This window comes from Pseudopodoces humilis, chromosome 7, assembly GCF_049639895.1.
Source record: "Pseudopodoces humilis isolate 2021_Gansu_Grassland_sample_001 chromosome 7, ASM4963989v1, whole genome shotgun sequence".
Classification (NCBI taxonomy): Eukaryota; Metazoa; Chordata; class Aves; order Passeriformes; family Paridae; genus Pseudopodoces; species Pseudopodoces humilis.
This window is the reverse complement of record NC_142206.1, coordinates 17,803,742-17,824,395: the sequence shown is the minus strand read 5'-3', so window position 1 is coordinate 17,824,395 and position 20,654 is coordinate 17,803,742. Positions and strand designations below refer to the sequence as shown.

General features: G+C 40.1%; 1 protein-coding gene across 9 annotated transcripts in view; it reads left to right on the top strand.

The window, feature by feature from the left end:
• Positions 1 to 20,654, top strand: part of TSPAN4 (tetraspanin 4) — a 427,450-nt gene that overhangs the window by 140,774 nt on the left and 266,022 nt on the right. For all 9 annotated transcript variants that reach the window (XM_088057604.1, XM_088057603.1, XM_014252145.2 and 6 more), the window contains one exon: positions 18,972 to 19,053. The gene's annotated coding sequence lies outside the window, so the exon portion shown is untranslated. The remainder of the gene's footprint in view (positions 1 to 18,971; positions 19,054 to 20,654) is intronic.

Genomic DNA, 20,654 nt, shown 5'->3' with positions numbered 1-20,654 from the left:
CTTAATGATGTATAACGTGAAATTATTTAAATGGTCTTCATTTCAAGTAATGCTCAGAATATACCCTTGTAAAGTTCTGGTCACTTTTTTAAAAGCTCAGTTATTCTTTTCTAGCAAAGTAGGGCTTGCTGCTATTCAAGTGCTGTTAAATGTTCAAGCGACTTCTGCTTTAAAGATATACAGTATTTTAGCACTGTTTGTAACATTAAAGACTAGCATTGTAATCTGCATCTTTTCTGAGGTTAAATGTTACATTGTCCTATTATTAGAGACCTACTTAGGAACTTGGCAGTTTTCCCCCCTTTCTATTCACACTAGACTCAGTGCGCTTTACCGCAGCAGTTTAAGCGCATTTTGCATGGCATCATGGTGGTGTGCTGAACACCCTGCAGAACTGGCCTTGTGAGACACCTTGCTCCTTATGCAAGGCCAGCTGGAGTTTAGATACCAAAAGCAGCCAGATAGAAACTTTCTAACACAGTTTTGAGTGTTAGAAAACAGGCGTTCTTTATTGCAGAGCATTGACATTCAGACGATCCTTCCTCTAATTAATTGCATGCCCTGAGAGTTGGCTCAGCAGAGATTTTATCATGTACACTGGTTACATATTCATTAGCTATCCCTGCTTACTTGATGTATGTAGATTACTTTATTTTGCATAGTCACGCCCCTTATTGGAAGGCCTTATATGGCTCTTTGGCATACTCTTGACTTCTATTTTGTCAGTCTCATCTACTCCTCTTTATTTGATAAGAGTAAAATGTTGTTCTGTTCTACTGTTCTTATCAAGTTCCCCCTTTTCTTGAAACTAAGTTCCTTATGGGAGCTAGTCTCTTACTGTTTTTCATTTTATAGCATAACACGTTACAACAAGCAAGCTAAAACACACATAGCAATTACTGTGCTGACAGTTATAAGCAGATGTTTTAAGCAAGTCCAGCTGGGTTACCAAGAAGTAAGTTTGGTCTAGATATCTTCAGATCCCCAGGAGGTGTCGTCTGGAGCTGTGTGTTGTAAAATTTGAGTTTGTTTCCAAATTTCCTGGATATCCGTAGACATTCTGCCACGTTGATTGCAAAACAAGACTTGAGCATCTTGGGTTGTTTGATTACCTGAGGAGATTTGGCCCTTTTAGTTCTGGCATAATGTATCTGTGATTCTATTCTGCTCAGTTTCAATGCAGTTGAAGTTGTCAGTGGGAGTTTGAAAGGTCCCCTCCACTTTGACTGGAGCAGATAGGTTCCCCAGTCTTTTAAGTAGACCCAGTCTCCTGGCTGGAACTTGTCCGCTGGTGCATCCAGTCCCGTCAGTCTGGAGATCACTACTGCTCGCTGTAAATCCCATGAAGTTTTATGAAGAGAAATGAGGCAATTATTGAAGCTGACCCCTCGTTAGAGGTGTGTGTCTCCTCTGACATGTGGTACGTGGTAGGATTGACCATACAGCAACTCATAGGGGCTTATTTTGCTGGTGTCCCACAGCTGAATTCTGATTTGTAGTATAGCAACAGTAAGGCTCGGACTCCTGTCCTGGAGGTTTTCTAGCATATTTTACCCAATTGCAATTTGTATAATTCATTCAGTCTAGTTTGCCACTAGCTTGTGGCCTATGAAGGAGTATGAAGGTCCCAAGCTATTCCTTCCTAGGCTTTCTTAACCTATTGTACCTATTGTACCTATACCTATTGTATTGTATCACTTCTGCATTAAAGTGGGAACTAATGACGTTCCCAAAGGTACCTCAGATCTAGTTACTATTTCATTCAACAGTATTTTAGTCACTTCCCTCGCCTGATTGGTGCAACAAGGAATGGCTTCTGGCCACCCAGAAAAGTTGTCCACCAGAACTAGGAGGTGTTAACAATCCCTTTTTCTGGGTAATTGAATGAAATTAATCAGCCAATATTCACCTGTAACATTTCTGGATTTCATGGCTCCTAGCACTACTTTATTAGCTGTGTTAGAGCTGTTTCTTTTATAAACTCTACATTGTTGTATTCTTGATTGTACAATCTGAGCTGTTTAAAACCCAATTACGGATTTTTGTAAATGTTTCAAAAGTTTTCCGGTACTCTAATGAGTGGCTTTATGTTCACAATCCACAATTTCACGCAAGATCGGTTCAGGGGCTATTATTTGCCTGGTTGGAGTAACTGCCAAGCCTCGTGGATCAAGTTTTGCTTCTATGGTTTCAATTAATTGACAGTCCCTAGCATTATACTCTGATTTTTCTGCTGGGAGAGGTATCTCTGGGAGGGGTATTAAAGATACGTTTTTTAAAGTGCCTTTTTCTGCAGCCTCTTTGGCAGCCTTATTGGCTAAATGATTCCCCAGCTCCAGTTTGGTCTTACCTGCTTGGTGTGCACTGCAGTGCATAATAATAAAACTTCTGCTGGCTTCTGGATACTTTCGAGCAAATCCAAGATTTGTTTTCCATTTTTGATCAATGTGCCTTGAGATGTCGAAAGGCCTCTTTCTTTCCAGATGGCTCTGTGTGCATGCACCACTCCAAATTTTTGTATTTTGAATCAGTCCGAATGTTAACTCATTTTCCTGTGCTCAGTTCCAAAGCTCGAGTGAGTGCAATTACACATTGGAAGGAGTGCCCCTGATTCAATTACCTCAAGGTGTGTAGTCACTGGATATCCAGACAGTAATTTTCTTTGGACAAAGCTGCTCCCATCAGTAAACAATTCTCAATCAGGACTTGCCAAGGGTCTGTCTCCTAAGTTGGGTCTGCTGGAATACACTTCTTCTATAGTTGTAAGCAAACAAAGCAAAACATAGTCGTGCTCTGCTGTTCCTTCTACCTATTGGGCAGATAAGAACACAGAGGGTTAATGATAGAAATAGTTTTGATTGTCACATTGTCTCTCTCCAGCGACACTACCTGGTACTTCAGCATCTGGCTGGGAGAGAGCCAGTGGCCCCCTTTTTGCTTGAGTACCGACTGCACCATGTGTGGTGCAAAAATGACAATCCCAAATGACAGTCCCAAAGTCAGTTTTCAAGCTTCCTGGATCAAAGAACAGTAGCTGCTGTTGCCCTCAGACAAGCAGACAGCCTTGGCTGACATTTAATTGCTTTGAAAAGTAGCCCACAGCCCTCCTCTGCTCCCCAAGGAACTGCAACAGCACTCACAGTGCTGTGTAATGTCTTGCATAGGTAAAATAGTTCTAACAGGCACGTGGGTCTGGGAGCCCCAAAGCAGGGCCTGCATAAGGGCTTGCTTGAGCTGTAAACAGGCAGCCCATGAATCATCACTGCAGGCTATGAAGTCCTTCTGAGCTGTCTTAGTGGCTTTACTAACAGCCCACAATTGCTAATCCACAGGAGACACCATCCCACCATCCCAAGAAATGTAAGATGTAAGTGCTTACCGTTTGTGGCAGTGGGTGTTGGTAAATTGCTTCTTTTCTTTCCTGTCCCAGCCTCCTTTGTCCTTGGAGAGTTTTGAGTCCCAAGTGGGTTACTGTGGTCTGGAGTATTTCTGCTTTGTCTTTGGATTCTCTATATCCAGTTAGTCCCACAAAAGTCTGCAAGGCCACAGTCTGATCCCAGCATTGCTGTTTAGTTTCAGTGGCTATCAGAATGTCACCTCCATACTGTAGCAAGACTCCAACAGGGTTCTGATTTTTCCATTCCTCCACTTCTTTTGCCCATTGATTTCCAAATACGATAGGGCTATTTTTAAACCCCTGTGGGAGAACCATCCGAGTCACTTGGTTTCTCCCTCTGTTTGGATTTTCCCATTGAAAAGCAAATAGCTCTTGAGTCTCGGTACTCAAAGGGATGCAGAAAAAGGCATCTTTCAAATCTAATACTGTAAACCATTTCAGGTTTTCACTCAAGGTTGCTAGTAAGGTGTAAGGATTTCCTGCTACTGGGTGAACATTTTCTACTGTCTTTTTTATGGCTCTAAGGTCCTGTACCAGCTGGTAAGCCTTTCCTTCCGTTTGCATTCTTAACTGGCAATATAGGGGTATTAAATTTGGATTCACATTCCTTCAATAGGCCATATTTTATAAATTTTTCCACAAGGTGTTATAAGCCCTTATGACTTTCTATTTTCAAAGGGTATTGCTTTTGCCTTACCAGTCCTGCTGTAGGTTTCAATTTAATTCTTACAGGCTCTGCTCTTTTGGATCACCCAGGCACCTCTCCAGCCCAGACTGTCAGGATCACTGCATCCTCAAGTGATACTGGAAAATGTATCACACCCAGTTTCAGAGAATGTAATGCAGAAATAGAGGCTTCCACATAATTAGGTTCTAGAATAATAACCAGTATTTTGTCAGTTTAAAATTCTATTTCAGCATTCAGTTTTTCCAAAAATTCTCAAGGAGAGGCTTTGGCAAATTGGGTAGATGCAAAAACTGGTGAGTCATCCACTGTTTTCCTAATTTAAAGCAAATGGCTGAGTTATGTGATTCCCTGTTGCACCAATGATTGTTAGAGACAAACTCAAGTTTCCTCTTGCTGTATATATAAGTTACTAGCTCCTGTATCCACTAAAAATCCTACCTCCTCATTTACCTCCTTGTTCCCCAGCTTAGCTGTAAGCAGAGGTTTTGCCAGGGAAGAATCCTCCAGTCTGGCTCAGTTATTGTTGATGACAGCCACAGGCTGTCCACATCCTCGTCCCCTTCCTTTCCCTGGGGGCACCATTCCCCTAGAAATTCCTTCATTAACTCCAACTGCTTTTTGTTTAGTTATTTCTTGCTGGTTTTCTCTGTTCTGAAAAACTCCCCAAGTAACATCTAACAGCTTCCCTAAATCATGCTGGTCTTGTTCCTGAGCCTGTTGTAATTTCCTTCTGATATCATCTGAGGGTTGCCCCACAAATATGGGGGCTAATTGAGTTTTTCCTTCCTCTGTTTCAGGATCAATACTAGTATATTTTTGAGCCGTTTCTTTCAGGCAATTTAAAAATGCACTGGGGGATTCCTTACCATCCTGCTTAATTTCAAGTAATTTTGACATATCGATAGCTTTTGGTATGGCATTTCTAATTCCATATAGTATCCATTGTTGATATCTATTTAATCTCTCTCTAAACATGGGCACAGTGGGGTCCCACTTGGGATCCACAGTGGGAAAATTAATGTCCAGTGTACCTGACAAGTTACCTGTCAAAATCTGCTCTTCCACAAACCTCCTACTGGTTATAACAACCATCTCTCTTTCTGTACTGTCAAACAACATTTCTAACATAGCATCTATATCCTTCCAGTCTGGATCGTGAAGTTTTATCAGCATTTCAAATGCTTTTGCCATTTTGTCTGGGTCATCTCGGTAGGTGCCAGCCATCAACTCCCAATTATTAAGGTCTGTTCTTGAAAATGGAACTTCTACTGTAATTGGACCATCCATACCAGCTGCCTGATAGAAGGCAGCTGCTCTCACAGCTCTCTGTTTAGCTCTAGTTGTCTCTGCAGCCAAACTAAAACCCTCTGTTCCTTGATACATCCCCTCTGTTTCTTCTGTCTTCTCCTCTGCTCCTCGAGACGTCATCCCTGTTCTCTCTATCTTCTCTTCTAGACCTGCTAAGTCCACCTCTTTGCATGCCAGTTCTCTCCTAGTATCAGTCTCAGCAGCCTGGTTTTCTGATCCCCCATGCAACCTGCAGTTAGGACTGAACATAGCATTTAAATCATCCTTCATACTGGGGAGATGTTTAGAACAAGTTTGTCCTATGCTGCACATAGAACAGCAATATTTTAACCATTTTCCTTGATTGTCCTTTTCAAGAGCCAGCACAAAAGGGTCTGAGGGGACTGGATTCAAGCCACAATCTTTCTGCCATTCAGGATGATTCAGTAAAGTGAAAAACATATCAGCATACATAACCTCATCCCATTTCTGTTCCTGTCTTAAAAACAACATTAACTTTAACAGTGTATTGTAATTCAGGGTTCCATTTTGTGGCCACTTTTCTCCAGAGTCTAGTTGGTACAATGGCCACCGCTGATTACAACACTTAATCAAATTCTCCCTGGTTGCTGGTCCCCCAGGGGGGCCTCCAATCTTTTTCCAATGTTGCAAAAGGCAACCGAGTGGGGATTTTTTCAGAATGCCCCTTTTAGATTGCCCACTGCCCATCGCCGAATAGTAGACCAAAAATGATACAATACAGATACAAATGCAAATACAAAGCAACTATGAATTTATAAAACCAAGTCAAATAGTGAATTCTGGAATATCAAATAACCCACCCAATGCTCTGGAAAAGCCACACGTATTATATGGGCAGGATTCCCAAAAGAATGCCTTATTATCACATAGGATCTTCTTACCTGTGTCCCAGACTGGTCCGGGGATCTGTGGTCTTCTCCAGGAAAGTCCCGGTGCTGGCGTGAAGATCCAGAGATCCCTCGGATCCACGGGAGATCAGGCAGAGTGTCCCACTGGGAGTTGCCAAATGTGATACCGAAATCGGCCAGACAGAAACTTTCTAACACAGTTTTGAGTATTAGAAAGCAGGCATTCCTCCCTGCAGCGCTGGTCACTCGGAGCCTCAAGTGCGCCGGGCGTCGGGCAAGCAGAGCTTTTATCCTACATGCTGATTACACATTCATTAACTCTCCCCCTTACTTGATGTGTAGGGGTTACTTTATTTTACATAGTCACACCCTTTATCAGAGGTCCTTATGTGGTTCTTTGGGGCCTGTCTTCAATATCTGGTGTCCTTTGTAGGGGGCTGTCCCTCGACCCCCACTTTTGAGTAACTGCAGCATCATTGTTTTGCATAACTTCTACTGTGTCAGCCTTGCAGAGCTGAGCGGGCATCCTGATTGTGCTTTGCATGACTTTTGTTTCATTGACCTTATCTACTTCTCCAAGGCTACCTTGTTCCCTTTATTTGATAGGAGTAAACTGTTGTTCTGTTCTGCTGCCCTTATCTTTTTGATATCTGTTGCTGGAATGAGTATTTGAAAGAGTGTCAGAGAGAAGAAAAATGCGGGAAGTAACTCTGGTACTGGCTAGCAAGGCCTGTGAGCAGTCAGGACTTGTGATGGGGTCCAGAAAGGGCTGACACGAAACATTTGTATACAGGACAGGTTGACAAGAATGTTGAAGAAGAAATAGAATCCGAACAACTTTGTCTTGCTGTTCAGTTTCTTTTTTTTATTTTTATTTGAGGAGACAAGATTTTCTAAATATTATATTGTGAATAAATATTATTGAGGACATGCCATATCTTTCCTCACTTTCTGTTACAGTAAGGAACAGAACCCCAATCTGGGCTAGCTTCTGGGTTAGAAAGTGGCTCAGAACAAATTTTGTGTACTGCTCTCCTTAGATGCTTATATGCTTCTTTGTCTGTCCAGATCTTTGTCTAACCTTCTGTATATTCCACCTAGGACAGAGTCACAAGCCCTGGTTATGTCAGAAAATCACATCACCTCTCTTGAGCTCCAGCTTTTCTTTTGCTTTGGCACCTCCTTTTCAATTCAGTTTCATTAGAGTCTTTTTTTTTTCTCTGCTTTGAAAGACAGGAGGTTGAAATCTCTGTGAAAGGCCTCCTTGGAGTCCTTTGGCTGTTAACCAGCACCAGATCTTGACTGGTTCCACACAGGAATGGCATCTCAACCATGGTTTGAAATTGTTATCCAGAAATTTTCCTTCACTGCAAGCCACAGTCAGTCGTTTTTATTGCTACTGAATATTATTTTCATCCCTGGCAGACTTAGACTTAGTTTTTGCAAATAGCACTAGAGTGCTGATGCTTGTGATGCAAATTTTTGTAGCTGAGAAGGCCACCTGATGGTAAAGGTTTCTGCTTCTTTCTTCAGTCAAATGGCTTTGAGGAATTTCTTAGAGGAACTTAGTTGGAATATTGTATTGGGTACCTTTTTGCTTTTGAGGTTCCAACAGCTAGATTTAAATGCTGTAGAACATATATAGAAAACCCAGGAAATGAGAAACAAAAACCTGCCAATAAAAAGCACTTCTGCATTTTTATACTGTCATTATATCTTAAACTCCAGCCCTTCTGGTCTGATTCCTGTGTACAGCTCTCCTGTACAGGGAAAAAGCCTCGGCTCTGACTACCCTTCCATTTCGTGCTCCTGAGCCTCTGGTGGTACCAACAAGTCACTTCTGTAAGCATCCAAGTTTAAAAAGCAGCCTTTTTAACCTGCAGTGGAAAGTGTCCCACCTGGTCCCCTTCAGCCAAAGGAAGGATGAGTGCAGTGCCTTGCCCTGAGGAGCTGGGAACGTAAAGGGTAGAAAATGTACTTTCCTGAGTTCCCTTAGGGCTGTACAGAGAACCCTGGAGGGATAAAGGCAGCTGAGAAGAAATGGATGTTGGTAAATGGTATTAAAAGCTAGCAGACAGGGAGACATATGATTGCAAGATACATAGGGCTGTTAAGTGAGGGAGACTGTGAACCCAATTTATGCCAGTGGCATGAGGAATGAAACAAGAAAGGTGGCACTCAGTAGGCTCCCTTGGCTCCTCATAAATTTTGAATTGTCTGCCTTTCCTTTTTTTAATATCCTGTGAAATGAAAAGCCGGGGTCATTAGAAGATGTGTTAGTGAAGGTGATAAGATGTGAGAGAAGAAATTTCTGTATTCTGGCCTTCATTTCTCTGATTGTCAATGATTTGTTAGTCAATTATCTGGCAATCGGATATATCTGCAGTTTGTTAAAGAGTAGATTATGGTTTTCAATTTATCTTGCCTGCATCTTTAGAACCACAGTTGCCATGACAATATTTTGGGTTCATTCCAATGAAGAAAAGGATTTTAATTTTTCAGGACCCTCTGAGCAGAACGGCACTTAAACTTCATATATTTCTATAATTTTATTGGGAATGTAAAGAAGTTGCTGTTTAAAACTAGCATCTGGGGGCCTGATAATTCCTGGAAATAACTTTAATTAAGGGGAAGAGGATAAACAGAAGGAAAGGCAGCCCTTCGGTATTGGACTAGGACTTTTGTGTGTGGTGCAAAATGACCAAGTGCTCCCAGAGAGCAAACAGTGCTAATGAGAAATTACCAGTGAGGTGTGAGCAATTGCTCTGCAGAGCAAGACTCATGAATTGGTCTGTTAAACTTTGTCAGTCCCTTCTCATTTCATCCTCAGCTGACTTGCAGCCCTCTGAAAAATGAGGTCTAGGCATATTTGCCATAAATTTTTCAAGTCGCTCGGGAGGGCCATAGCAGCTCTGCATGTTGTGTGCTGTGATCCATCCTTGTGGGAGAGTGCTAGGAGCATCAGCATCACATGTGGATTTCTTCTGCTTGTAAATAGGTTAAGGCTGTGTCTTGTGATCTGGTTGTAAGTTCTCTAGAGGTCAGCAGAGGATTTTGATAAATATCTTGGCCTTTCCATGATAACCTTCACATCTGAAGTATGGGTTTTTTTTGACCAATGCAATGTGATCCCTAAGAGTGGCCATTCTCTTTGGTGGCAATCCGAATTCCAGCTGGATGAAGTCTCAGCTTTTCATTGTCGTCTCTGTTCTTCACATGAGGTAACCTCTGTTTTTCAGGAGGGTGTTTTTAAACTGTGTCTGTCTCCATAAACTTTCCAGGCATAGTTGGCTTTACAACTGGGAAAAAGATATATTTAAAGGCATTATTTAAATCATTCCCAGACAAAATTCATTAACTTCAGTGAAGTGTCCTTAGGCAAGTACCTGAAGTGTCTTATATTCAAGAAAGACGCATAGGTCAGCCTTCTTCCTCCTGTCTTTTGTGGATGCCATCCCGATGTGTACTTGTTAAAATGCTTTTTGTGTACTTGGCTCTCAGTGAAGTGGGGTTCTCACCCTGTCCCCTACAATGTATGTATCAGTAGCAGTCACATACTGATACTGGTGGGAGTGGTGGGGAATAATTTACTGATTTCTGAACCAGTTAAACTCATTTAGTGGAAGGGAGGGTGTTTCAAAGCTGGATATGTAAACCCTCTGAGTGTCATTTCTCTGGCATCACAACTTTTTGAAAACAAAAGCTATGTACTGTATAGAGAGTTTTCTGTTGAACTTTTAATAACCTTGTGATCAGGTGCTGTGCAGGTAATTGGTCTGTGTGCAACCCAGAATGTTTCAACAGGAGCATGTACATGACCACCAGTTTGTTCTAATTAAATAATTGCTTTGATTAAGCTGAATGTAATTAATGCAAATTAGATAATAGAGAAAGGTAAGTGAGCAATTTAACTGCTGTGGGTTTGTTGCAGAATTTTCAATGATTTATTTTGTGGCAAAGAAGAAAGCATTGGAAAATATTGCTACTGAACAGCTCAAATGAAAAGGGATCATCTTGCAGTTTGCATGGCTGCATGTTAGACTTGTGCTGAAAGCTTTTTATACTTTCTTAAGGTTGTATGACAGGGTATAGTTAGAGCTGGGAGGGAGGAGGCTCTTTCTTTCTTTCTTTCTTTCTTTCTTTCTTTCTTTCTTTCTTTCTTTCTTTCTTTCTTTCTTTCTTACTTTCTTACTTACTTTCTTACTTTCTTACTTTCTTACTTTCTTACTTTCTTACTTTCTTACTTTCTTACTTTCTTACTTTCTTACTTTCTTACTTTCTTACTTTCTTACTTTCTTACTTTCTTACTTTCTTACTTTCTTACTTCCTTACTTCCTTACTTCCTTACTTCCTTACTTCCGTACTTCCGTACTTCCTTACTTCCTTACTTCCTTACTTCCTTACTTCCTTACTTCCTTACTTCCTTACTTCCTTACTTCCTTACTTCCTTACTTCCTTACTTCCTTACTTCCTTACTTCCTTACTTCCTTACTTCCTTACTTCCTTACTTCCTTACTTCCTTACTTTCTTACTTTACTTCCTTACTTCCTTACTTCCTCTTTTCCTTTTCCTTTTCCTTTTCCTTTTCCTTTTCCTTTTCCTTTTCCTTTTCCTTTTCCTTTTCCTTTTCCTTTTCCTTTTCCTTTTCCTTTTCCTTTTGCCTTTTGCCTTTTGCCTTTTGCCTTTTACCTTTTGCCTTTTGCCTTTTGCCTTTTGCCTTTTGCCTTTTGCCTTTTGCCTTTTGCCTTTTGCCTTTTGCCTTTTGCCTTTTGCCTTTTGCCTTTGCCTTTTCCTTTTCCTTTTCCTTTTCCTTTTCCTTTTCCTTTTCCTTTTCCCTTTTTCCCTTTTTTTGCCTTTTCCCTTTTTTCCCTTTCCCTTTTCCTTTTCCCTTTCCCTTTCCCTTTTCCCTTTTCCCTTTCCCTTTCCCTTTCCCTTTCCCTTTCCCTTTCCCTTTCCCTTTCCCTTTCCCTTTCCCTTTCCCTTTCCCTTTCCCTTTCCCTTTCCCTTTCCCTTTCCCTTTCCCTTTCCCTTTCCCTTTCCCTTTCCCTTTCCCTTTCCCTTTCCCTTTCCCTTTCCCTTTCCCTTTCCCTTTCCTTTCCCTTTCCCTTTCCCTTTTCCTTTTCCTTTTCCTTTCCCTTTCCCTTTCCCTTTCCCTTTCCCTTTCCCTTTTCCCTTTTCCCTTTTCCCTTTTCCCTTTTCCCTTTTCCCTTTTCCCTTTTCCCTTTTCCCTTTTCCCTTTTCCCTTTTCCCTTTTGCCTTTTGCCTTTTGCCTTTTGCCTTTTGCCTTTTGCCTTTTGCCTTTTGCCTTTTGCCTTTTGCCTTTTGCCTTTGCCTTTTGCCTTTTTCCTTTTTCTTTTTTGCCTTTTTCTTTTTTTCCTTTTTCTTTTTTTCCTTTTTCTTTTTTGCCTTTTACTTTTTTGCCTTTTACTTTTTTGCCTTTTACTTTTTTTCCTTTTTCTTTTTTTCCTTTTTCTTTTTTTTCCTTTTTCTTTTTTTCCTTTTTCTTTTTTTTCCTTTTTCTTTTTTTCCTTTTTCTTTTTTTCCTTTTTCTTTTTTTCCTTTTTCTTTTTTTCCTTTTTCTTTTTTTCCTTTTTCTTTTTTTCCTTTTTCTTTTTTTCCTTTTTCTTTTTTTCCTTTTTCTTTTTTTCCTTTTTCTTTTTTTCCTTTTTCTTTTTTTCCTTTTTCTTTTTTTCCTTTTTCTTTTTTTCCTTTTTCTTTTTTTCCTTTTTCTTTTTTTCCTTTTTCTTTTTTTCCTTTTTCTTTTTTTCCTTTTTCTTTTTTTTCCTTTTTCTTTTTTTCCTTTTTCTTTTTTTCCTTTTTCTTTTTTTCCTTTTTCTTTTTTTCCTTTTTCTTTTTTTCCTTTTTCTTTTTTTCCTTTTTCTTTTTTTCCTTTTTCTTTTTTTCCTTTTTCTTTTTTTCCTTTTTCTTTTTTTCCTTTTTCTTTTTTTCCTTTTTCTTTTTTTCCTTTTTCTTTTTTCTCTCCCTCAAGGAGTTTTAAGGCTTAGAAACCTTGAATATGCTGACAAGGTTGTGTCATTGCCTGAAGTGGCCCAGCAGTGTCCATGGCCCAAAGGGCAGTGATCCAGTGCTTGGAGATGAGGCAGATCTAAGGTCAGGCTGGGCTGTTGCAGTTCAGGTCAGGGAGGTAGAGGGCCAGGCAAAAGTTTGGGTGAACAAGGCAAGGCCCAAAGGTTTGAGCTTCATTGCAGCTCCATAGCAAATAAATGAATTATTCCTGAGATTAATGTCTTCTCACTTACCAGGGCTTTGGTTGTTATTGGCAGGGTTTTTTCCCCCCTTATTCTTTTTTTAAAATTTTATTTTAAGCACCTGAAATGCCAGCCTGAAACCATAAAAACTTTATGAAAGCCAGGCAAATGACAAAACCTTTATTTGAATTTACCACAGTGTTTGTGAGTGCTGTGTCTTCACAGGAAATAATGTTCTCATTTCTGGCATGGTACTGGAACAGCATTGAAAAATGTGCATTCAATCATGGGTTGAATTTTTCTGTGTTTTAAATGTTTCTGTCTAGTCCCAGAGCAAAGAAAGCCCAACTCAAACGGGCATAGCTGGGACAGGATGAAGTCTTAATCACCAATCTTGCTGAACAGAGCCCAGCCAAAAAGGTGTCCCCAGGCACAAGCAGAAAGCATCAGAACTCTTCCATTTCAGTGCCTTGTATCTGAGGAATTCCCTGAAAACTGCTGCCAGCAGCAGTGCTGGATATTGGGAGACTGACAGTCAGTGGATTCCTGGTAATTTTGTCCTTGCCACTACTGCTGTTAGGGATGAACCACAATAGTTTGGTTGTCAGTGGAAGCTAGAGAGGAGGGCAGGTGTGATGCTACACTAATTTCCTCCTTGTTCTCACCAGTATAACTGTTCCTGCTTTCAGAGGTCTGAAGTCACAGGCTGGAGTATAGAATTTACCTTCTTTGTCCTGTTATTTTAAATGTCTTCTAAGAATCAGATAAGATCAAAGCCCCTCAAGTGTGCCTTAGATAAACAGCTTGCTCTTCGTAAGCAAAAGCAAAAGATTGAATTGCCTTGATATTTTATAATCTTTCTGATTTCACATGTTGAAGTTGAAATGCATTGCAAAAAGCCCTTGTCATTTTTCTGGAGTCTGCTGGATCTCTGAGGATGGGATCCTCACTTCCGTGTAGTCTAATTTCTGTATCTGGTCCTGCAACCTTCAGAATCCTGATGTAAGGTTTTGTTTTCCTCAGGACTATGCTGGCTTCTGGACAGTTTAGGCATGCTTGCTGCTAAATTATATCCAATGAGAAGATACTAGAAGATAAAATACGGGTTTATTCTCTGGAATACCTCAGCTACATGAGTTGCTCGAGGGTGAAACTGGGTGACTTTTCATCTATCAGTACTGTCCTATTCTCCATGGTACTGATCTCTGTTTGAGCTGCTGGAATTTATTATTTGGGGAATGAGCTTTCCCAGCCTTGGCTCTAATCTTATTTACTTGTGAACAATCTGTATACAGCATAGACACAAAAAATTTCTGTGCCAGGCTAATATGCAGTGCAAGGGATAACATATTTAGATGTCTGTGTTGGATTTGGGAGGCTGTGAAACTCATCATTCCTGCCTTTTCTTATCAAACAGTTGACTGCAGCATTCTGCTACCATGCAGCCTGTCAGGAGGAGAGGTATTTCTGTCAAGGGAAAGAAAGAAAATTCAGTCCTTTTCTCTTTCTGCTCTGTTGGTTCAGAAGATGCAGAGCAGAGAAATGTGATCCCTGAGGATTTCTGCAAATAGTGAGATGAGGATATATAGACAAGGCAAAAATCAGCCACAGGATGCCATGCATTGAGAAATTCCAGATTCAATTGACTTTTTATACCCTAGCCTTTAAACTGCCTTTTGGTAGAAGGCATTGTAGATGATGCTGTGTTAAGGCAGCAGACAGCACCATCAGGGTGCTTCCATGGCCACAGCAGGGGTGGGGTGGGGTGTTGTCAATGAGCCATCAAATTCTTATGCCAAAATGACTCTTTAAATAATCACTTTTTCCACACAAATATCAGAATTAGTGATTCTTTATTGGTGGTGGAGCATTTTGTCAATCATTTCTCCCTTGAAATGAAAACAATGCAATTAATAATGCTGAAAAGAAATGTTTCACAAAGGATTGGAAAATGTACTGATTTTGTATCCTGGTGAAAAACAGAGCTTTCAGTGTGCTGCTATTTTTGAAAAAAATGTTTTCTGACCAGGCTTCTTTTGGTAAGGAGTCTCACACATCAGGGAAGATGAGGAGGTAATGACTGTCTGTCTGCTGTGTCAGATGTGTCTGTGTGTGTGATGTGCTCCTTGCTGCTTAAAAACATATTCTCAGGCGAGACCTACCTGTGAAGATTATGCTCATTAGAGCTTCTCTCCAGCTGCAAAGGCAAGGACTGTGACTCACATGGCTGGTATTCAGGTATTCTCTAATCTGCATTTGGAGACTTCCCCACTCCTTTCAGTTGCCTGTCTGTCCTCAGCAGCTGACTCAGACCTGCTCTTAATTCCAAATTTCAGCCAAGGCTGAACCTTGTGTACCAAGGCAGGGAGGTCTTGAGTTATAGATGTTTTCCCTGCCAGGACACAGACTGCCCTGTTTGTAGCACTTAGGACATGATGAAAATATACTTTATTTAATCTAATCTGTTTAACATTGGCCATATTGCCAGTGCCCTTCAGATTTCTGGTCTGTGTTTGTGATACTTTTTTTCTTCCAACTGAAAACTGAGCTACTTGTATCAGTTGGAGTGGCTGCGGAAGAGCAAGGAATTGTTCTTTGTATGAGGCTTTTAAAGTAATTATTTATGATTTTAAGATGATTGGATATGTTTCAGTGTCAGCACTGGCTGTGCATTTTTAAGAATGCTGTTGAAACTTTCATACAAAAAATCCACTATATATGTTCCTAGGATATTATTTTATTTGATTAAAGAAAGTTTTGGATGCAGTGCTGTTGAATAAACTTTAATTTAATCTTTCAGAACATCTATAGCACTTCCCTCCTTCCAGAACAGGCAGAATTTAAACAAACACCAAGCAAAGAAGGGGACAGAAACATTTTTTTGACGTTGCATCCCCTTAACTGGGACTAGTTAGGCTGGATGCATAATCACAAGCTCAGAAGCTTAATTATTTGTTGAAGGGAGCTTCTGTGGCAGGAGTTTGAAAAGTCTCAGTGTGATTGATGTGAAGTAAACCTGAAGTTGCACTGGCCTTGAGCTTGTTCTGTGCAATAATGTGAGTTAACCTCAGTGAACAATCAGCAGCTGCAGTCTTGGGCTAGCAGAGCTTCCGGATTATGACTACAAAGTGACCTCAGGTTTTTTATGCTTTGAAAGTTAAATGAAAAAGTTAAAAGAAAAACTTTGTGGTCAATGTTTTGATGGGGTCAGTATGGTTTTAGACACTTTTAACAAAATGGATGCTGACATTCTTTGTTATCTAGTTTTCTGGCAGATGTGAAAAAAATATGTTCATAAAACAAAAAGATTAATGAAAAGGGAAGAAAGCTATTTTCGATTTTAATAATTATTTCTATTCTATTAATTTTATAATTAATTAAGATTTAGTTTTTAGTAATGTTGCCTATAGATGTGTTTCATTAGGTGAGCAACAGAGCTTCTCTGCTTCAGGCAAAAGTTCAGAATTTATTTCTGGGCTATGTGGCTGGTCAGTTGTATCTTTATACATAGATCACTGTGCTAAAATATGGAAGGATTTACTGCAAAAGAGTTAAAGTCGTGGTGATCTTTAAGAGAGTTCACTAGGTCAAGCAAATTCTCTCTCTATGATTGTAAATCAAGCTAGATCAAATGATACAGAAGACATACAAGCAGTTTCTTGGCTTGGAAGCAAAGCAGAAACATTGTAGAAACAATTCCTCAACCTTTAAGTTTACTCAAATTTTTGTTGGTTTTGTTGCTTCTGCCATTTGAAACTGGAACAAATATTCTCTTCTTTCTAATAAGCTGGAAACAAAAATAGACACATTAGTCCCGATGAGGTCCTTTTCACTGCATATCACTCTCCCAAGATGATCCCCATGCATGCCTCACTTCTATAAAGTTCTCTCTTAAAAAGCTGCTGGGAAATAGACTTTGGATGCATTTTCCCAGTTGTGAATAACCTGTTCCTGTGGTATGGATGCAATTTGGATAAAAGGGAAACACTATGAGGGAGAGCAGATTTTGTACCTTGCATGGCACTTCAGGCTCCGTGCCTGACACACTAATGCTGTTCTAGGCAGCAGAAGCGTTCAGAAGTGGGTAAGGACACATTGATGCAATCAGTAGTTCATAGTCTCCTTTCCCATATAGAATCACTTACTTCCTGAAAGATCTTCTAGTGCTGTACTTGAATTGTTTAATTTATGCAATAGATTTTTTTTTTCTTTTTCGGTATGTCTCCTGTACTGAGTGTGTGCTTAAATGGGAAGGAATAGCCTTATTTCTTCTGACTGTCTAATCTAATTAATCTGTTTCATTTATTCAGTAATTAGACCATGCAGGTCTTTTTTTCACTCATGAAGTAGAAGACAGGAGTGCTGAACACCTGTGTTTGTTCCTGTGGAGTCTGTCTTGTTGAATAAAGGGCATCCTACAGTGTCATCCTCTTCATTGAAACAGGTGTTTGAAGTTCACCTTTTTGAATGACTTTGAACCAAAGGCAGGGAAAGCCTACTGGGAAAAGAAGCATCAAACGCCTTGTAGGCCTTTTGAAAGAGTTAGATCTCCCTCTGATCTCACTGGTTTCAGTCAGGCTATTAGGTCTTTAAGCATCTCGTCTTGGAGGATTAATCTGTACTCTTAATTGTCAATTCCTGATGGTTTCTGTCACTCCAAGTATACTAATTCTGCCTTAACAACTATGGAAATCAATGCATCGGTATAAAAACACTTGTTATTCTGTTTATAACATTCTTCACCTAAAAGTCTTCCCTTCAAAGCTTTTCAGCCAGTCCATAACTGGGGTGATAGGGGATGAGGAGCATGAGTAGAGCCATAGCACTTGGTAAATCATTTCTCCTCAAGTTCTCTGGGTTCCTGGAGCGAGGGAAATGTCATCATGTCACCTTTTTCCTGCTGGTAGCACACTGTCAGAGTGTTGATTCCCAGGCACTTTGCATTAGAAGAGGAACTAACATCTGCACTTGCCAAGTGTCCCATGGGCTTTAGGAGACTTCATGTGCAGTTGGGAAGCAGTGCACATTTATGTGTGAGTCTTATGATTGAAGAGCCACAAAGATGAGTAATGGAGAAGGGCTGAGATGAGAGAGCTGGGACTCTTCAGGTTCTAGAGGAGAAGACTCAGGGGGAATCTTATCAATATCTATAAACAGCTGAAGGGAAGGTGCAAAGAAGATTGGAGAGAGGCTCTATTTAGTGGTGCCCAGTGACAAGAACAGAAGCATAGACTGAAACAGAGGAAATTTTGTCTGAACATCAGAAAAATACTCTTGCTGGGAGGGTGATTGAACACTGGCACAGGCCACTCAGAGAGGCTGTGCAGCCTTGTGGTTGGAAATCTTTGAAAGTTGTCTGATACAATTCTGGGCAATGGGCTCTCAATGCCTCTGCTTGAACCAGATAGTTGGATTAGATGTCCTCCAGGGCTCCCTTCCCACCTCAACCAGCCAGAGATCCTGTGAAGTTAAGTTTTATTACAGGGCATTACGTGGACATTGACCTGATTTGAGATGGAGGTTTGAATTTCCATCTGCCTTGTCTCATCCAGTGCTATGTGCAGTTACTTCATTCTTTTGTACAGTATGGTCCCACTAATGACACCTTTTGCTGTTCTACCGATGGTCCTCTTTTTTTTTTTTAATTTAATAAGTATAATAAAGTCTTTTCAATTTCTGTATGCATGAGATTTTGGGGAGACCTCTGCTTTCTTTTAAAGCTATAAATAAAAAATTAGTGTTTGTGGTTATACAAAAAAAAAATCAGAAATATAACTTTCATTAAAAGTCAAAATAGTATGTAAGACAGAGATTCTAATGCTCTGTGTTTCATAAAAAAATTTTGATTTCAGAAAGCTGATTTTTAATTTTACTTTCCAGTTTCTTGTATTTTCTGTTTTTCAACTAACTTCCTCCATCCCAGTATTGGATTTATACATTATATATTCTGGATGTGTAGAATTTATTTACATGCCTTTTTTGAGTCTCAAGTCCATGAAGTGCTCCTATCTGATCCAGTGTTTAATGGGATGAAGTGCTCCTATCTGATCCAGTGTTTGATGGGATTCAGATTATGCAAAGAAGCTGATAATGCTGCCCTGTTCTAACAAAGTGCTGGAACGTGGGCCTAAGTGGAAACATGCTGTGTGTGATGTTCAGAAGTGCCCCTGGGAGAAAGGAGCTTAAATCCCGTTGGGAGTGAAGAACATGATCCCACCAGCTTTAGGGTGCTATGTCTCCCCCTTGCTCTGCTCCTGCTGCCATTGGTGGGTGTTGTCATTCCGATGACTTCAGGAGCCAAACTGTGGGTTTCATGCACCATCCCTTTACAGTCACACCTTGCCAGCTTTTTCTCTATTAGGTTTCAGTCTAGTGGTTTTAACATAGTTAGTGGGGAGGTGTCTCTTTTGTCCTTCCCAAAGGCATGGTTTGAAAGAGTTCTTTTCCTTGTGTTTTGTAAAAGACATGTAACTTCTGACACATGGGCTCTTGTTCTGCAGGTCCCCCGTTTGCTGGTTGCAGAAAGGCCACTGTGTCAACTGGGATCACATCAAGTGCTCTGAGCTCCCATTCCTCCATCAGGTATGTGAATAATTGTGATCAATTTATTGATTTGAAATAACCTTCTGAGTAGATAATTACATTTCAACTGTAGGCCTCTGTGAGTAGCTTTTTAGAGAGCAGAAATGACAATCTGCAGATAGTACAGTTAATATAATAGATCAGACTGGTACCAGGAAATGTTGCTTACTGCTGCTGTGGATTGTGTTTCCTGGTTTCCCCTGGGATTTGGTGGTTTGGAAAGACATTGTACTGGGCCCTTTGCATGAGGGGACTGAAATGGGAATTGAATTATTAGCCCAGGATCTTCTGTTTTTATTTACTGGCAAACTAACTTCTTATCATGTGGCTTTTGTTTTACCTCAATACTGAGCACAACTGTATTCTTTCATACTCAGATCACAATTCCTTTTTTTTTTTTTTTTTTAATGGCAAATGCTGATAAGAGAATTCACTGTTTAAGAAAAAAAAATAAAAATAATAAATAAAAACCCGTGTACCAAAGTCATGCATGAAATCTGTCAGTCTTTATTCTTACCTCCAAATACACATTTTTTTTCACAGCCTATGTATTTTGAATAGGAAGAAAACCAGGTCCAGTCCTTGAAATCATGCTATAAAAATGGTGAAGGTGTAGAACACACTGTAGGAAGGAAAGGACAGATAAACAGATTAAAAAAAGAAGTGCTGCAGCACCTGGCAGAGTTGCTGTACCTATATAGTTGATCACCCAGCAACAAATGGCTGAGAGACTGAGATATATTTGGGATAATCTCACAGAGCGCAGCTCCTGAAGTAGGCAGAAAGGAAGATGATGATGCATTGGTGTTTATGTTCAGTCCCTTCTAAAGCCCTGTAGGGAAAAATATTTCTGAATCTTCTGGAAGACTAAAGCTAGAAATAAAATACTGTAATAACTTCCAAGTGGATATAGCTGAAGTGGTGAAGCTTTTCAATAGAGGCTCAGTCTTTCCCCTTTATTTTATTTAAATATTTCCTATTTTGATTTCCTTTAAACAGTTACAGGGGACACAGTGACCAGTCCCAACCTGAGGAAAGTCAGATTTTGTCGGAAATCTGGAAAGAAAAATAATTTATGGCTTGCAGTTTAAGAGAAAATACAGGTGATATCAAATAGCAAGTACTCACTGCAAGCTACTGGAGACACTTAGAGAAACAATCACTGTTACATGGTGTCCCTTTTCACTGGGAATTGCAGGTGATTGTTTAAGTCCATGTAGGTTTGTGGACTTCTGCAGCACATGTAAATTGAGGATTTTATCAAGGTCCATAGTGTGAAGTGGAACTGAAGTCCACTGATGTTAACTGGTATCAACTTTTGACTTGGTTAACCTCTTAGGGATTTTTACATTGCTTGATTTTCACTAATCCTTCTCCTCCTGCTCCTACACCTCTAGGTTTTGAATTGCTTTGGTTTTATGGTGTTCGGGGTTTGTTTGTTTCTTTGTTTTGGCTGTGTGGGTTCCCCCCGCCTCCCCTTTCTAATGTATTTGGTTTTGATGTATATCTTTGAATCTATGACTTCCATATTAGTTATTAGTGGAAATAAGATCTGTTCTAGATTAGTAACCTTACCCTGTGTCGGTTGAATTAAATGAATA